This window comes from Peromyscus eremicus, chromosome 3 (assembly GCF_949786415.1).
Source record: "Peromyscus eremicus chromosome 3, PerEre_H2_v1, whole genome shotgun sequence".
Classification (NCBI taxonomy): Eukaryota; Metazoa; Chordata; class Mammalia; order Rodentia; family Cricetidae; genus Peromyscus; species Peromyscus eremicus.
The window spans coordinates 117,836,192-117,852,292 of NC_081418.1; the positions used below are offsets into that span (position 1 = coordinate 117,836,192).

Here is a 16,101-nt window from a genome sequence, read left to right on the forward strand (position 1 = left end):
GGTCAATGGCTGCTAAAAGGGAGAGAATTAGCTTCTTCCAGGGATGAGCTCCTACATAACCATGGAAACACATACATATGAGGATTTATAACTGAACACAGTTGATTGCAAATGCATGTGTGCAATTGTGTGTGTGCATACATGTGTAATGGTATAAATAAAGAAAACATCATAATTTGGGAGAGAGAAGTGGTAAACAAACACAGGAGGAGTGTGAAGTGGAGGAAGAAATGATATAAATGCAGTGCTCGTGTGCGTAGTTCTCAAAAAAAATATCCATAGGTTTCAATAGAGTACAAAAATGATCCAGAGAAGAATAATTTAAGACAGCTTGTGGTTTTCACTTTGAGATCCAACTTTTTAAGGATTTAAAACCTTTCAAATTGCTTCAGGAAAAAAAAAACTGCTTTGGTAAATTCAATAGAGGTCATATTGGCAATAGTCATTATCTACCGTGAGCAAATAATCACGTATGACACTGGGGAGATAGTTCAGCGAGTAAAGAGCTGGCTTTGCTAGCATGAGGACATGGTTCAGACCTCTAGAACACAAGTAAAAGATGGGTGTGCTGGTGTAGCAGGTGCCTGTGTTCGAGATCAGGATAGAGTGAGACAAGCGAACCCCAGAGCCTTGCCGGTTAGGTACCTTCACTGAAAAGGCAGCCTCCGAGTTCAGACAAAGACTTGACTCAAAAATGACATGGTGAATGATTAAGAAAGAGACACTCAGCGCCAATCTCTGGACTCGAACATACATATAGGAACACATAGCTGTATACACACGTGTACCCACATAGAACATGCCACATCCACAATTTACAATATACTAATGATTTGACAATAATGCCTTAACTTTCCTGGCCAATGCTTGCAGTGTAATGTGGAGCCCCAAGCAGAACTACAGCACAATGTGGGTTCCTCAGCCCGCTTTCTTTTCCTCTTGGCTTGTACAGAGAGAGGTTTCATTAGGATTGCTTTTGGCCCGGCAGTTGAAATTCCAGGGTCTCAATTTTAGCTTCATTTTTTAAATTAATGGTGTGACTGGATAATTGTTTCCTTTGTAAGCCCAGTTTCTTCATCTAAAATGTAGAAATAATAAGGCACTTACCTCACAGGGTTATGATATGGCCTAAATGAAATAAGAATGAAGACAATTTAAAGCACTAAATGCTTAATAAGTTCTGAATGTGTCCTCACTGGTATTGTCTTCTGAGCACAGATTAACTGTACACTTCATGAAAACTGTGGGCCACCACTGTAGCCACCCTCCTGAGGATCCTTGAAAACACACACACACACACACACACACACACACACACACACACACACACACACACACTTACACATTAGCCTGTCTTTCAGGAAGACATATGAGGGATCTTCTGTGACCCAGAGCATCCTGATTCCTTCCTCATATGATGGCTTATTTCCTAATCATCTTGTACTCTGTTTAAATTATTTTCAGCATTCCATCAATATGTGAGTGCTTATAAATCATGCATAAGACATAAAGAAGAACATTATAACACTTTAAGCAAATCGTCCTTAACATTGCAATTTCTAGAACATTCTTCTTGAATCCTATTCTTGTCTGTCCTCTCAACTGAAACTACTAATAGTATCATGAATATTGTTTTCATTATTTCACTGCTTGCCTTTACACTTTTGTCATACCACTCTCCTTATAGTTTGTGTAAATGAAGTTACACAGAATTTTGACTTGCTGCTACATTCAAATTCTTGAGATGCAGCCATGCAGTTAGAACTGGATCAGATGCACTCAAGTTTTGTTTATCTATCATTATCCCTTTAATAAATATACCATAATTTATTACCCACTTCATGCTTTTGAAATGTGTGTATGTATGTGTAGTGTCAATGTATTTATGCATGTTTGCACATGTGAGCTGTACATTTGTGTGTACATACACTTGTACTGGCATGGATGTGCTGGTGGGATGTGTGCACATGGATGTGTAGGCTTGAGATTGACATTGAATGTCTTCCTCAGTCAAACTCCAACTTGTTATATATTGAGGCAAGGTCTATCACTAAAGACAGCATTTACCACTTTGGCTAGTCTGGCTAGAGAGCTTTCTCCAGGGATTATCTGTCACTGGGATTACTAGAGGGAAAATCCTCTTGGATTTTCACTTAGGTTCTGGGTATCTCAACTCTAGTCCTCACATCAACACAAGTGCTTACCCCACTGACCCACCTCCTCAGCTCCAGGTAGCCAGTTACTGTGAACACCATCATGCATGTATCTTGCTAAACCTGACTGAAAAGTAGCATTGACATATCATGATATATTTGAGTCTTCAGCTTCCCCAAATATATAAATTGCTTTTTACATTATTATTCTTATTACACTCTTGTTATCAGTGTCCAGATTTTTTTAGTTCTTTCACAACCTTGCTAGTACTCTATGTTTTGTATTTGTCCATCAATTGAGCTTGAAATTATATCTGTTTGATTTTAAATAATATTTTTATTTCTTTATTGAATAGCTAGTTCCCTTCTGTGCACTGCCTATTGGTACTGTAGTATCTGTTTTCAGTATTGGTTAGAATCTCCTTACTTTAGGGTATTGTGTAATATGGATATTATCTTTAAGCAGTTCTGTCCTCTCCTAGCTTCTCTTGGTATTATTCCACTCTTCAGAAGAGTGGAAATTCTTAATTTTAAATAAATGAACCTTTGAAACTTTTTCCTTAGGATTGTGCTTTGTGTCTTTTTTTTTTTAATCCCAAAATCTATTTTTTTTCCTTTTAAAAGTAAACGGACCAAATATACCTTGTTGTATCTTTTAGGAAGAAATAGCCATGATTCAAGAGAAAAGGGGTTGACTTGGCTTTGAAGAAGTGATTGTTGTTACATAATTAATCTATGGCTAAACTATTATTAAACCCCCAAAATTTAGACATATGTTAAACTAATAAAAGTGTGAGTTCCTGTGGTATTTCCATCTGATTTAACTTAAGATCTATGGTTATTTTGTTTTGGATCAAAAGGACTCTATTCTAGGATAGAAAAGTAGTTGCCATGGAGAAACAGTATATCTGAGCTTCTACATCTGGATAGCATTTCTTACATTTTCCATGTCACAGGGATGTTATTCAAATGTGATATATAATAGTATATCTGTGTTTCGTGTTATAATCCTATTACTCATTCTGTTCATAGTCTATTTGCTCAAATAATCTATTTGATTCTCAACCCCCCCCCTATTATTTGCCTTGTAATTCATCCTTTTAGCCTGAGTGTGCTGTGGGGGTGGGTTGATATACCCAAATACTCCAATATAACTTAGCTTGGGGAGTTTTAAAAGATGCTAAAGCCACATCAGAGCAGCCTGAGATGAGTTAGACACCCTAAGATGAAAGCACAGACTGAATATTGCATCTTTGTAGGGAATGTAATTGTAACACAAATCTTAAAAGTTCTTATTAATAAAAACAAACCTGAAGCCAGGTATTGGGGTGAATGCTAGAAGATCAGTAAAGCAGAACAAGCCACAGCCACCTCACCTTGCCAGTTCCTCAGCTGATCCTGTTTCCTCAGACTGGATGCCTCTGAGTCCTCATCCAGAAGAATCTCAGCTGAACTGTTGTTCAAAAGCCTAAAAGCTTAACCAGCTCTAGTTCCTGGTTTTCACGCCTTATATACCTTTCTGCTTTCTGCATCACTTCCTGAGATTAAAGGCTCTTGTTAGCATGCCTAGCTGTCTACAGTGTGGCTTTGAACTCACAGAGATCCAGACGGATCTCTGCCTCTGGAATGCTAGGACTAAAGGTGTAAGTGCCACCATTTTCTGGCCTCTATGTCTGTCTAGTGGCTGTTCTGTTCTCTGACCCCAGATAAATTTATTAGGGTGCATGATATATTGGGGAATACAATATCACCACATGCAATTCTTTTCATACTGTTTACATGTAGTCGATTGCTTAAAAGCATGCTTTGTTAGGCTGGAGAGATGGATTCATGGTTAAAGCACTTGTTGTATAAGTATAAGGAATTGGGTTCAGATCCCCAGAACCCATAGAAATGTCAGGTTGGGTGAGGCAGCACACCTTTAATTCCAGCATCAGAATGTGGAGACAAGCAATCAGCTGGCTAGCAAGACTAGCCCTATCATCAAGCTCTGGCTTTTATTGAGAGACCCTGAGTAATCAATGAATAAGGTGCAAGAACAATCAAAGATGATTCCTGACATCAACTTCGGGCCTCCACATGTAATGGTACAGAGAAGCATGTGCATCATATACACAAATGTACACACATGTACAGCATATACACAAAGAAAATGAGAAAGTAGAAAAAAGAAAAATGTTCTCTATTAAGGTGAGAGCTACTTAGTTCTGACTTATTTCTTCTGTATTAATTCCATTCACTTTTAGCATACCATCTCATTAAGTTGTCACATTTTCTTAAATATGTTTAATCCTTTCTTAATCTGCTGACCACGGGGTAGCAGTAGACTGTTTAACCACAAAGTTCTGTCATCTGTTTGAGTTACATTGCTATTAGGTCTCATGTGTCTTACTCATTTTTATTTTCAAAAATATATCGGAGCTTATTAATCTAAATTAATCCACTGGGAATTTTAAGATTATTATAATAGCTAATATATTAATTTTAATCAAGAATATTGGTTTAGTTTTTCCATATTTGTAAAGTGCTACTTACCATGTTTTCTGCCCTTGTTGAAGTATCCTGGGCTTGACATTTTGTGTATATATTGGTAAGGGATTGACTTTATGGTATAATGTGGGAGGTGGCTGAAAGGCCCTCTGTATTGAAATGTTGCTTGTTTACCTGATGAAGACCTTGAGTATCACTAGCTGTTGCTTCCTAAGTGGCTTGAACCATCTTCCCTCGAGCCCTTCCTGATAAAACACAAGTGGCATCAAGAAGACTTTTGTCAGTATGATGGGTTTGGTCAGTATTCTTCTCAGCTAAAATGAGTTCATTCTGTGCATTCCAAGGTACCATCCCAGCTAAGTGAGAATTTCACAACAGCGAAGGCTTGTGAAGTTCTGGGTAGTGGGCACTTAGTCATCTGAAAAATGGTGTACAAAGAGGAAAGGACACACCTGGGATTTGGGAAACTGGAATAGGAAACATTAACAAAAATGTCTGGGAGACCTACTTTGCTCTGAACTTGGGTATGAAAGAAAATCTGTAAAAGCTTTGATTCATGAGAATATTTTTTATTCAAGATATAATGTAATAGATTTCTAATGTACCTGGGTATCAGTCTAAGTGACTATTGAGATAATTTCCAAATTTCTCTGATTGCCATCAGTAGACAGTGATGAAGTGGATTTTTTCCCTCTGTGACTTTATCAGTGTCAGTGAAATGAGAATAAAGCTCTCTCTGCTCCCAAAGTGGAAAAAACTCAGATCTGAATCTTCAGAAATCAGTTGAACACCCTGCAGTTCTTTCTCTGATTTGAAGACAATGGCAGCCATGTTTCTAAAAGAATACTAATCTTGTGGTCAACTTGAAACTGGACAGCACCAAAAATTTTATATTTCATCCAAAAAAATTTCCCACCTCTGAATTATAAAAATCAAGATGTAGATATTTTTAAATAAAGAACTAGAGTAATCTTAAAAAGAAAACCTATAAGATAATATTCCTTTTTAAAAATTTCCCTAGCACCAGGTTTCTCTCTATCCCCATGATATCTCCCTCTATCATGGTATCTCATTCACTGCTTTCCCACTCCATCCCTGTTCCAGCTCAACCATCCCATTCCCTTATGTTCTTATCCCCTATCCCCTACCCAGAGAGAAACCCTGTGCTAGGAAAGTTGCCAGGAATCCCCAAGGATGACCCCAGCTGGGACTACTAGAAATAGTGGAGAGGGTGCCTGAACTGAACTGGCTTACCCCAGTGATCAGACCAGGGAATATCCTGACTGTCATCACAGAGCTTTTCTCCAATGACTGATGGAAGCAGATGCAGAGATCCACAGCCAGTCACCAGGCAGAGTTCCAGGAATCTAGTCAAAGAGAGAAGAGGAATTCTATGAGCAAGTGCATCAGGATCATGATGGGAAAACCTGCAGAGATGACCAAACCAAACTAGTGGGAACTCTGAAAGGTGGATCAATGGCTGTGGAGCCTTCACAGGACTAGACTAGGCCCTCTGCATGGTGAGACAGTTGGGTAGTTTGATCTGCTTGGGAGGCCCCCTGGCAGTAGGATCAGAATCCATCCCTGGTGCATGAGTGGGCATTTTGGAGCCCACTGCCTATGATGGGGCACCTCATGCAACCTTGAGGCAAGGGGAAAGAGTTGGACTTGCCTCTACTGGATGTATCTCCTCATGGGAGAACTTGACTGCTTGTGTGGGGGGCGAGTGGGGGTTTGGGAGGAGAACGTTAAGGGGCGGGGGAAGGGAAGAGGGCAATCTTTGATTGGTGTGTAAAATGAATGAAGAAATTTTCTTAATAAAAAAAATATTTTAAAAAATTTTCCACACTGTGACTAATACAGTAACTGTGATACAGGTAAAATTGGGGTTCCCTCTTGGGGTTCTTAGTCTCAATAAAATAACTCAAGAGTGGACTCTAACAGGAGCTCAAGAACAACTTCATTTGAGTCTCAAAATAAAAAATCCAAGGGAAAGCTCTAGCAGCTGCCTGGAGGAAGACAATGAAGGAGAGCAAGAGAAAGACCATGTGTGAACTGACATGGAAACCAGACACGAGGCAGACAGACAGTTACATGGTAGGGAGAGAGGCCATGTGTGAGCCAACATGGAGATCAGTCATGTGGCAAACATGGGGAGAAAGGCTTTAGAGAAGGAGTAATGTAGCTCAAGATGTTGGTGGGAAAGCCCAGGATTCAGGAAACAATGCTTAGAAAACACAAAGAAAAAAACTGTGTTTCTCTGAATAACACAGAATTGTGAGCAAACTTAGAATGCTACAAGGCTATTACCCTAGGGGCAGGAGCTCTGGGAAGGAAACTGTCCTGTATATCATTAAAGAGCTAATTATTCCACCCATCTCTTTGGCATGGTTTAAGATGAACCTGCTTTCCTAGGAATGGTCACTTACTAAAATGACCAGGCACAACTGAAATATTAGGTTTCCAGACAGACAAAAGATTTTGTCCTTTAACCAGTTTTTCACTCTACCAACTAATTGTTAGACTAAGCATACAACTGTGCCTACTGTATGAATTCATAAACATTTAATTTTGAGCAATTACGTGAAATTATGGCTAACAAAAATTATCTAAAATAAGCTTCGGTTACGGGTTGAAGTGTATTACCTACCAACTTAAATCTTTAGCCCAAAATATGAATGTATTTGGAGACAGAACATTTAAAGGGGAAATTAAAGTTGAATGAGGCCATAGTGTGTGGCTATAGCCTATCCTGAAGACAAAATACACCAAAGATACACAGAGATAAAAAGTTTTATAAGGACGTGGGCATTTAAGTCATGGAATTTAAATTCACCAATGAATGGCATCAAAACCTCAAACCTTGTGGTAGTAATAGTAGAATGTATATGTATATATGTATATGTGTAGATAGCCATGTACAATGTGTGTGGAAGCTATAGGACAATATGAGGAAGTTGATTTTATCATTCTAACATGTGAGTCTTGGGCTTGAACTCAGTTCTTTAGCCTTGGCAGCAAGCACCTTTATAAGCAGAGCCATTTCGCAGGGCCACATCTAGCAATTCTGTTAGCACTTAGTATATACTAACCAAGTTTCAAGATCTCTATGCTTAGTAGTTCTTCTAACATCACACACACTAGAGATTATCAGTGGCTTTGTTTTGGGTCATTGAAATAAAGTGAATTGTCCAGCTCAAGGTTGTTATGCCAACACAGGCCAAACCATGATTTAAAAAAGAACAAACACTGTCAACCACAAAGCTACACCATTCTAAGTATTTAAGCAGTGATTGCTGATAATGGCTAAAGAATTGCAAGTGATAAATATATATTTGATTTAAGATGTACAGAATCTGGGTAACAAAAAGGATGTACATTGTTTATTTTCATCGTCTAAAGAATGTTTTATGATACTGAAATCATTAGTCATTTGAAATTAGGGGTCCATTTTTAGAAGCATTTTTTAGTCATCCATCAAGACTGGTACCATAGTTCAGACCCCTAGTACTGCTCGCACAGACCCAAGGTAACCAGCAGCCAGCCCCTTTCCAGAAGGAAGTGTGTAGAATAATCACTGCCTTTGCCTGCTCACTAGACATTGTTTCCTCCCATCAGTTTGCTTTGTGGATAATCTCCTAGAGTTCTTTATCATACCTCACAAGTTATATTCAGTGATGTGATCCCAAGTTCTGTGTCTGCACATATTTAATACACAGACAAGTCAGTATATTGCTTAAATAAGCTTTGAGGATTTTAACTTAATGGATATTCAGGCCACAAATACATTTATTTCTCCCTTTTACAAAAACGATCCAACTTGATTTAGGGGGTTAAGTTCACTGTAAAAATGAAATGTAACTTTTCACTAGAATGAGATTTTTCTAATGTCTTCTTTTATATTAAATTTATTAGTGGTAATGATGTAATTGTAAAAACAGTTATATCAGAGACATCATATCAGCAGTCATCCAGACCTAGAGCCTTTAACAGACTAAGAAAATAGAAGTATTGTGTTCATAACATTGCTGGTATGAGGTTAATTCAGAAAGTCACTGGGTCTTTGCTCTTGACCTCAAAATCTACCCTTCACCCCCATGAGAAAGGAGAAAAAGGGAAAACAGATTTGCTTTGTCACTCTCTGGAAATAAAAGGTGAAAATAAGATACCCAGAATTAAGTAATATAGTGGAAACACATTTTTTTTCTCTTTTCAGTCCCATTTCCTTTTGATCCTGTTGATAGTGTAGGTAAAGAAATGCTTTTCTGCTCTCTACAAATGATATCCTACCCCCTTGCAATCATTATTTTTCATGAACAGATGAACACAGTGGTTGGGAAATGATTTAAATTGTTTCTGAGTTCTTTGGAGGGTCTCATGCAAATTCATTAGTAACTCTGGAACTGTCTAGTATGCATTTAAGTAATGAAAAATGTATTAGTTTCACTACACAAATGTATTAGCTTCCACTCTGTAGTTAAATGAAAAATGTATTAGCCTCTATGTATCAATGTATTATCATTCACTCGGTGGCATATTCTCTTAGATGACTTTCCACAGATCTAGTCAGTAATACAAACACTGCTTAAAGACTCAATGCTGGAGAACTGTATTCTTTAAAAACATATTCTTAAAAACATTAAATTTTTTTTTGTTTCTAAAATAAAATCAGTGGTAGCTTTGTGTAGGATGCTGCTAGAGGTAGACACCTTAATCTATGAATAATTATATTCATTAACCTTGAGATATATTATTTTAATTCAGAATTAGGAAAAGGGAGAGATGGCTCAGGGATTGAGAGCACAAGCTACTCCTGCAAGACCACCCAATTTTAATCCCGAGCAACAATATCATGGCCCACAATCATCTGCAAGTTCATTCCAGGGGACCTGATTGCCTTCTTTTGCCCTATGCTGGCACCATGAGCAACCATGGTGTACATATATACATGCAGTAAAACATCCACACACATAAAAATAACAAACTTTCAGAGTTGTGATTGAAGATTTTTCCAAAGAAAAGGCATGGCATTAACTGTTCAATTATTGGAGGGAATCAATTTTTCAGTGAGTAAATATGGGTCTGCAAAACACAGATCTCTGAGCCCTCTGGAAAGTGTTGATTTTTCAATTAGTCACTTTATTTTTCTGGTAGACAATGTGGCTGTACTGCATTTAAACTAAAACCCATTCACTCTTTATGTACCGATTCCAATTCTTTCACCCTGAGTAACTTCAAGTCTCCTCTTTCCCACATTCCTTTGAAAATTAGCTTGTTGAATTTGTTGGATTAATCTGAAAATCTTCAAACAAATATAATAATAATAATAATAATAATAATAATAATAATAATAATAATAATGTGGAAAAAGCCAGGACAGTATGTGCTGTGTTTGGATACATCCCCGAAATTCATGGGTGGAAATTGAAAGCCCAGCAGTGAGAAGAGGACCCTTAAGAAGTGACTGCTACATATGGGCTCTGCTTTCATGGGCAAACTGCATCATTATGGTAGGAAGGAGTTTATTTCTGTAAGACTCGTTCGTCTACCCTCTTCTGTAGCCCATGTCTGTGTGTCTTACATGCTCTTTCTCTTCTTTCTTCTGCCATGGACTAACACAGCAAGGAGGCCTTTACCATATAGGACCCTGCATATCCCATTTTTCAAATCTATAATATGCAAATTCTATTTGTTGTAAATTACCCTTTCTTTCTTGTTGTTCTAAGAAGGTAAAATGAACTAAGATAGAATAATATAGTAAATTTTAATTCGATACTGAAGTATTTTATATTTTTTTCTCTTACAAGTTTTTCTAATGATTTTTCCCCTGTCATTTTTTTCTTGTTAAATAGTATTTTGAAAAAAATAATAATATTTAACGAGAGGAAAAGGTATGCTGTCAGTGCATATCTGCATTCACTTTCATGAATCCTTGTAATATGTTCCCACCATAAGTACTGCTTTCTTCACAATGAAATAACCAGATCCCAATTCCCTGCCCCTGTCTTGCAATTAATTTTGGAAACTTCCATAGGCATGACATATATGCATGACAGAAGGACTTGATACTTGAAGGCACCACTCAGCATCTGCTATACTCCTTTCCCACTCAGTTTCTTCTGGCATGTTCAGAGCTTGCTTAAGTCCGGAATCTTGACAGGAGCTGCCAGCCCTCATCAAGAGAACGGGGATAAGCAAACTCATCCATATCTGTGTGCTCCTGAGGCATCGGAATACACTCTATCTTTTCTCCATACTCTTTTTCTGAGCAACATGGTGTGTCTATTAAAATTAGGCTTAGAAGACAAAATGTTTAAAGGCTTTAGAGACTGCACAACCATTTTGCAAAAGACATACCGTTGTAGAAATTGTCTTACCTCAAATGAAATAAAATAACAGAAATTGCTTATCCCCACACCATATGAATTAACTCGACAAGAAGTAGTTTAGGAAAAAAATAGTCTTTCTTAATGCATCTTGTTACTGGGCAACATGCAAACTCCCCAGCGACTCACATTTGTTTATTGCATTATAACTACTCCCTCCTTTCATATCAACAATTGGAATGCAAACAAGCTTATAAATCCTAACAGGATCACAAGCATAGGCTTTTATAAGTATCAGATTTTATGGATGCTATTTCCATTTCCATTTCATTTGAAGGACAAAGCAAGATTATCTCAGATATAGTTGTTTTAGAAATAGCAGTACTCCCATACATATATTTATACATACATACATACATACATACATACATATATTATTAAAGCATTTTATGTATTTCTTGACAGTTCAATACATATTACAATGTATTTTGATCATATACATACCTATTTCCCCTCTCCCTCTCATCCTGCCCCACCCAACAAGTGGCCTCTCTCACCTTTGAGTCATAGATGGATAGATAGATAGATAGATAGATAGATAGATAGATAGATAGATAGAAAAATAGATAGATATTATAGAGTCCACTAGTACTGCCTATGTGTACATGGGCAACCTGCCTGTAGCCACACCCCATCCCAAGCAATTATCATTCACTAATAGTTCCTTAACTAGTGCAGGGTCTTCAAGACTCCCTCCCCATCAATTTGCATCAGATTTTAATCATTTGCAAATATAGTGTGTCATTTGCAATTACTTTAGATAGAGTTTTAAAATTTTTTTAACGAGCTGCTATCCTCTTTTGGTTTAATTCTAAAATAAGCAGTTGTTCATATTGTGTAAACTGCCTCTACTGTGAGGTCTTTGAGGAGATACATTGACCTCCTTCCCCGCTTATCGCCAGCCTGTCTGATTACCTCCTGTAAATCACCGATTCTTAGCTGTCAGTTTGCTTATATTCTTGACTGAAGCTTCCCCTAGGTGTGTGACTGATTGCCTTCCTAACCTCTCATCACCGCTAGACCTGTCCTTTCATTCTCACGCCTATCACTGCCTAGACTGTTTCATTGCTGTGGTTGTTTGTTGTTTCATTGTTGTTGTTTTGTATTTTTTACTTTTGTTTCTTTGTTTCACTAAATGTTTACTCCCTAGTTACAGAAGTTTCTCTTACCAATTCATCCTCCAGCACTTAATGTGACCTTGGCTACATGTGGAACTAGTGCCTAGAATCAAAACGCATTGCACTTTTAAACTATCTGACCTTGAGCAAATTGCTAATCCCTTCATCTATAAAATCTGCCTCTAGGTGGATAGATTATAGGTCTTTAATAAGGTTCCCATATAAACTCCAAAGCTTAGGGCACAAACATTATCAGAGTTTAACAGATGCTAACACCTGTTTTCTCCTTGTCTGGACTGCCTTCCGGCTTACAGGAAAACAAATTACCAGTCCCCTCTACATTGGTGCTCACTCTCATTTGCCTTCCAATTCCCATCTCAGTCTAGACTTAAAACTTCTCATGTTAAATAGAGGGAGAAAACTGGGAGGAGAGAGCTAGGAGCCAGAGAAGAAGGAAGACATCAGGGGCCAGCCACACAGCCACACAGCAAGCCATGGAGTAAGACAAAATCCTTTATATAACACAGAGAGATGCAATGTATTCCAGTGTGACCTCACTAGAGATGACCTCCTTGATCCCATATCCCACCAGAGTCTGTGGATGCCCTCACATTGATCTCAGCTGTTCACCCTGAGAAGATGCACCTTGTCTTACTAATGTGTACAAGGTATTAAAACCAGGCAGAAGTTTCTTGTTCGGTGACTATGGGCTGCATGACCATGCCATGCTTAGGTTTAAAGCTGGAAGCAAACTTGGAGAAAATTTTTATGTCAGACAAGATGGAACCAGATCCTATTTTTTTTACTGATGAATTCCTGGCGCAGCTCTTTGTGGACGCAGGTTATGAAAAAGTGGCGAATGAATGAATATGTGTTTCAAGAAACAGTGAATAAAAAGGAAGACCTGTGTGTGCCACGAGTTTTTCCTTCAAAGCAAGTTCCGGAAGCCTCCACGGGACCCAGACCCCACCCCTGACTCTGCTTCACTTGGAAGAGAAGAGTTTTAAACTAACATAGATTTTTGTATTCTGAATTTTTAAAATTACATGTGTAATTTCTGTATTAAAAACAAGTAGAAACTAGGGAGATGGCTTAGCAGTTAAAGTGTTAGTTGCGCAAGCCTGACCACCCAAGTGTGACCCCAGGAATCTGTCTAGGAAAACAAAGATGGGGCCTGGAGAGATGGCTCAGTGGTCAAGAGCTTTGGCTGCTCTTGCAGATCACCTGGGTTGATTCCCAGAACCCACACGACAGCTTACAGCCATCTGTAACTCCAGTCCCAGGGCATTGATGGCCCTGTTCTGGCCTCTTCAGGTGGTACACAGACATACATGCAGGTAAAACACCCAAATTAAAGAAAAAAAAATCCAGGTTTGGCAATTTGAATCCATAATCCCAGCACTCCTACCTCAAGAGAAGAAGAAAGAAGAATCATCTGGAATCTCCAGGACCAGCCCGCCAGGAGTGTCCTGGGGCAGAGAAGAGACAAGAGACCTGGCCTCAGAAAGGTGGAGGGTGAGAACCGACTCCTGGGACTTGTTCTCTGACCTCCACATGTGCACAAATGAATAAATGAACAGTGATTGTATGTGTGTGTGCACATAGAAAAACCAAAGTGTAAGTCGGTCCTGAAAGTCAAGTTCTGTGGTTTATCTGTGTCATACAATTCTCTTCCCACAAAGGAAAGCAAGGAGCCAAGCGTGCAGATACACAAAATCGATGTGCAAATCAAGCATTTAATAATAAATACATTAAAGACAATTCTTTAGTCTTACCATTTAAAAAAAAAAAAAAACCTCTCATGTTGTTTGGGTACTCTGATCATAGTCCTGCTTTGTCACTGGCCTCATATTCGATTTCCTTGGTCCACAATGTTCATGATCCTGCTCTTCTCTGCCCCAGCACAGCTGGAGCAATAAAATCTTTTCATTTAGTAGAAAGTGATCACAAGAGAAAAGGATGAGATGGAGAAAGAGAGGGCAATGGAATACATGTGACTTGACAGTGGCAGGCAGGATGGGAGACTAATTGGAGAGAGAGAAGGGACTAATAGGAGGGAGGTAAAGTCAGGGGGAAGAAGAACAACAACAAAATATCATCATATATACATATATATATATATTAAAAATGAAAACTGTTGCTTATGCCTCTCACTCTCCCCTCTACTGTTCTGTTCTTTGCCTCTGAATTTTTTCCCCAATATTCTCTCTATAGGTGATTCACTGCAATATTTTTTTTCTTTATGTCTCTATACTATTTCACTTACCATATTGTCTGCTTCCAGGATGACCCGTGTGGAAAATGACAGAATTAAGCAGTATTCCATATGTGTGCATATCACAGTTCCTTTAGCCATATAGACCCTGTTGTTGTTTTCTTGTCTTATCTTTTTATTGCACCTAACATGCTATGAACATGGGATGACACTATCTTTTCAACATGGTGATTTTATTTCCTTAGGAAGTATGCCTAGAGATGAGTTTTCTGGGTCATGTGAGAATTCTAGGACTTATCATTTTAACTATGTTAAATGCTCCAAAGCCATTTTACAGACGATTTTTGCATATGGAAACAAATAAACTAGATGACATCATTAACAATATATATGTAGTCTTATGTCTAATAGATGGCCTGTTGGCTTGACCACCTCATTTTATCATGCACATGAGTTTTACCTGGATACTCTGAGACTTCAGATGATGACAGATTGATCCTCTCCATTGTTTAGACCAAAACCTCATTTTTAAAAAACTTTTTTTGGTTTTTGTTGTTGTTTCGTGTCTCACAGCCTTCCTATGCCTTTGCCCTTTGTGCCTTTTGAATATGTTTAGGACCAACCTGGTTCTAAACTAATCTAATTAGATGAATAGCCTTCATCTAATCTTCCTGATCTAAGATGACCACCATGCAACCCTGTTCTGCAAGATCCAAGTTCTGTAACTGGTCTCTCTTTTCTTCCTTGAAATCGATTCTATCACTTTTGACTTTTTGTTTTCCCCTTACTCATTCCAATCTGTTATCATCACATCGGTCAAAATAATTCTTTTAAAGAGTAAACCAGGGCTTGAAAGATGGTTCTGGGACTGAGAGCACTGGCTGCTCTTCCAGAAGACTTGGGTTCAACCAGGTGATAGCTAGCCACTATCTGTAATGCCAGTTCCAGAGAATCTGATATCATCTTCTGGTCTCCTTGGGCACTTTAAGCTATAAGTGGTGAACAGATTTACATGCAGGCACAACACCCAGGCAGATAAAAAATAAAATCAATTTGAAAACAGAGTAAGTCAGAATATGCCACACCTCTATTCAAACCTTGCTTTGACTATACATTTACTGAGAGCAAAGCTGATAGTCTTCTCATGGCTAAAATGTATGACCTTCACTTTTTCCCCTCCAGTGTCTCTCAGTGTCCTAGTCTCCTTGTTCTGTTCTGTTTCCTTCCATTCCCAGATCCCAGCCTCACTGTTGACATACTCCTACCTGTCAATAGAAAAGGGTTGTGCTTGTATTGTGACTTCTGATCTACTCTTCTCTCTGCCCCTATTTTCTCATACCATGACTTAGTATGTGGCCAACCTCACCACCTCCAGGCTTTGATCAGTTGTGTTGCACAATGTTTCCTATTGCACCTTCCTCCACATTCAAGGAACCTCAATTCCTATCCCAACTCTTTTTCTTTCTTTTTTTAACCTGTGTTTGATAAAGTGATAGCATATCACATATTTCACTCTTTTGTTATATCTGTTTATAATCTTTCTGAGCCTAGGAATCATTGTTTTCAGCACTTAAAATTGTCCCTGGAATAGAGAACACATCAGTAGGTGTTTACTGAGTGGATAGATGGATGCATCCATGGATGAATAAATGAATAAAAGGATGAATTTTACTTTTTCTTAAATGCACTGATGTAGAAGCTTAATGCACTCCTGTTTTGTTGAGAGAGGAGTTCATTGC

At 38.3% G+C, this 16,101-nt stretch overlaps 1 pseudogene; it reads left to right on the forward strand.

The window, feature by feature from the left end:
- Window positions 1-528: 528 nt before the first annotated feature.
- Window positions 529-13,154, forward strand: LOC131906466 (tRNA N(3)-methylcytidine methyltransferase METTL6-like; annotated as a pseudogene).
- Window positions 13,155-16,101: the final 2,947 nt, after the last annotated feature.